The following is a 4,139-nucleotide window of genomic DNA, read 5'->3' on the forward strand; positions in this document are numbered from 1 at the left end:
AAAACTTTCAAAATACAAAGACCTGGAAATAGAGATAACTCGAATGTGGAATCTAAAAACAGAAACAATTCCTATCATAGTAGGTGCCTTAGGTATAATAAAAAAATATTCAGACAAATACATAACAAAAATAGCAGGACTTACAAATATATATATAACATACAGAAAATTGCACTACTGGGTACTGCACACATTCTACGCAAAACACTTTCAATACAGTAAACATAAGAGCACCACAGCAAACCACAGCACATACCCAAGGCGCACAGAGCTGCGCTCGGTAGTGAAGTGAAAGCACGTTATAAAAATAAAACTACTGAATAATAATAATAAAAGCAAGCTCCCTCACTGCCGCTATGTGTCAAATATTCACCAATCACAATGCTCAATTATAATTACCCAGAGTAATTACAAGAACGTTTCCGTCAATGATAGTGTTTTTTTTAACTTTCACAATTAACACATCTCACGCAAACATGCATTTGCTATTCTCCTTACTGAAATCCCAAGGAAACTATTCTTCATTACTAGGAAGAGTCAACAAATCAACACTGCCTGCACCACCTTCTCTACACTGTCAGTAAAAAATATAAATTAAAATAATTTATTTCGCTCTGTGCAAATATCTTATGAATTTTAAAAAGATATATATATATATAAATTTCCAAATGCAATAATTAATTACTGCTTATCTCTGAGCTGTTCTTAAATTGAGTAATTATCACATTGAGATATTTCCACGTTTACCTATTCTTTAATTGAGTCATTGTTAAACTGTGTTGTTCCTTCTATTGAGTACAACTCACACTCGTAGCTTCTTATGCTGAGTGTGTCTTCTGACTAGCTGTTCTTACAATGAGCAATTATAACATTGAATAGTTATTACACTGAGGTATTATTATATTAAGCAGTAGTTCTGAGATTGAGTCATTCCTAAACTAAGTATGTCTTACACTGAACAGCTCTGAAATTGCTATATTCTTATTTGGAGAACGTCTTACATTCAGTAGTGTTTAGATTGCTCACTTATTGCATTTATTAGGTATTCTTACACTGGGCTGTTCTTACATTGAATATCCTTTACATTGAGCGATTCATTTAACGATTAGCTCTGGCACTGAAATAATCATATATTGAATCATTATTTAACTGAGTATTACTTACAGTAAGGTTTTCTTAAATTGACGAGTTTCTACATTGTGTCTTCATGTATTCAGCAGTTCTTATATTGAGAAATTCCTACATTAAGTAAGTGTTATAACGAGTTCTTCTCGCATTGAGCAGTTCTTAAACTAACCAACTCTTAGACTGAGCAGGCCTTATGCTGGAGCAATTCTTACAATGGTCAATATAATGGTCAATTCTTAAATCTAGCAATTCTTACAATGACTAATTCTTGCATTGTATAATTCTTACAGTGGGTAGTTGCTACACTGCCCTATAAATACATTAAGTTAGTTATGTAGTGAGTCATTATTATGTATGGCATTTCTTACTTTGAGCTATTCTTACATTGAACCACTATCACATTGACCAATTTTGAATTGAGTAATCCTTATATTTAGTGAATATTACCTTAATCAATTCTTAACTAAAACTGTTCTTGCATTGACCAAATTTGCATTGGGAAATTTTTACATAGAAATAATTTATGCATTGGGCAATTCTTCAACTGATCCATTCTTAACATTGATGGATTCTTAAATTCTGTAATTATTTCATTGAGCTTTCACCGAATCATTCTGATTGTTGTAAAATGTATTCATCTCATCGTTATAATTTTTGTTTCAAATTAAAACAGTTGTTTTCAGTACATTTGTTTGTAATTTTTTTCATTACGCTGTTGTTGCTGTTGCTGATTTTGTGCAGGTATTTGTTTCTGTGACAACTCTTCCAGGCGCAACCAGAAAAGAACAGAGGAAACGAGAGAAAAAAACTTCACTCCATTTATATTACTAGCATTACCTATATTACCTACTCTGTGTTGTATGTGACAGTTAATTAATAAGTTACCCCTATCGAGATGGTTTCAAATTCTCGGTTGAAGTTTTTAAAATTTTATTTACAGCATAAATTCATTGCAACAGAATGGCATGAAAAGCACTAAGTCCTATTACTACCTTCTATATATTCATAACCTTGTGCCTAAGTATGTAAGAAATCAATATTAGATAAAATAAAATCCAAGGAGAGTGGTAGTAGTCCGCATAGGCAAGGCTTGTTTTATTAGTAGAAAGCGAAAGAAAGAGCGCAGTGAAATTATCACGCGTCCCATATCAGTGGCAGCCACTTTCTCAAACATTGAGGCCTTGAAACTCTACTTTCTTTTATTTCCATTCTCTCTACTTTACTTTGAAGAAGGCCCCAATTCGAAATGTTGGACATTCCACCTCACACGTCAATTTGACTTTACTCTTTCTCTCACGTTTTCCAAGTAGTCAATATGTTATATTTTATCCCAATTTCATTCAATTAACGAATTATTTCTTTCTTTCTTTCTTTCTTTCTTTCTTTCTTCCATCCCTTTTTTGTATATCTCACTTTCCACATTTCTGTTTTACTTTCTCTCCTTGTTTCTTTCTTTCATTTTTCTTTACTTTATCTCATTCCATGTTACTTTCTCTCCGTGCAAAATGAGAACCTTACGTCTTCTAAATTTCAATCAAATTTGTTTTACTAAGATAACGGGTTCGATTCAGTTCGATTCATCCTTTACCAAGTTGTAACTTCCTTATATCAATGTATTTTTGGTGTTTCAACTTCTGTAAATACCAACAGATGACTGCGAAAGTTGAGTATTGAGAATGTATTTGCGGTAAACGTTTCATGTACGCAGGCATCTTTTCATGTAGGTGTTGTGTGTATGTATATATTATTTCTTTATGTATTAGTGTTTAAAATAATTTATAAGATAATTTTCTGATAACAACGAAATATTTCAACAGACATGAATAAGTCGATGGTTATGTCTTTGGTCAATTGCTGATACTTCGGTAAGGTAATATAAGCTCTAAAGTATGTATGTATGTACGTATGTATGTATGAATGTATGTATGTGGATGCGCAATGACCCAGTGGTTAGGGCAGTGAACTCGCGGTCATAGGATCGCGGTTTCGATTCCCAGACCGGGCGATGTGAGTGTTTATTGAATTGAACGAAAACACCTGAAAAAGCTCCACGAGGCTCCGGCAGGGGATGGTGGTGAACCCTGCTGTACTCTTTCACCACAACTTTCTCTCACTCTTACTTCCTGTTTCTGTTGTGCTTGTAATTCAAAGGGTCAGCCTTGTCACACTGTGTCACGCTGAATATCCCCGAGAAGTACGTTAAGGGTACACGTGTCTGTGGAGTGCTCAGCCACTTGCACGTTAATTTCACGAGCAGGCTGTTCCGTTGATCGGATCAACCGGAACCCTCGACGTCGTAAGCGACGGAGTACCAACAACAATGTATGTATGTATGTATGTATGTATGTATGTACTAAACCCAATGCAGTCCTTGAGGATAAGTCTGCTTGATCAGGGCTGACTTAGTCGAAATAAATCAATAGACTAGGGAGATGAGGTGGCAGTGCGTACGAGGTGGCACATTTCTGAGTCATGGCATGACTACAGAAATGTGCAACTCCTCCGATTTTGTTTCCCCATAACATTCTTAAAAATACATATTTTTAATAAATGTATCCAGAGATACATTTAAGATGAAGCTATTTGGAACAAAAACAAAACAGAAATGGGGGAGAAAAAATTGCAAAGGAAGAGTCATTTCTTTGCACCAATGAATATGTTTCAGGATAATTTTCCAGAGATATATTTTTGGGTTTGTAGGCTACGAATATCTTGATAAAATTATTTTTAAAAAATGAATAGCATCGGAAACATAACTTATATCTTTTTTCAGTCATTTGATTGCGGCCATGCTGGAGCACCACCTTGAAAAGTTTTAGTCGAACGAGTCGACTCCAGTACTTAATTTTATTTTATTTTAAGACTCGTATTTATTCTATTGGTCTTTTTACCGACCTGCTAGGTTACGGGAACGTAAACACACCAACCGCGGTTGTCAAGCGATGGTGGGGGACAAGCACAGGCACAAAGACACACACACACACACACACACACACACACACACACACACA

The sequence above is a fragment of the Octopus bimaculoides genome, chromosome 5 (assembly GCF_001194135.2).
Source record: "Octopus bimaculoides isolate UCB-OBI-ISO-001 chromosome 5, ASM119413v2, whole genome shotgun sequence".
Taxonomy (NCBI): domain Eukaryota; kingdom Metazoa; phylum Mollusca; class Cephalopoda; order Octopoda; family Octopodidae; genus Octopus; species Octopus bimaculoides.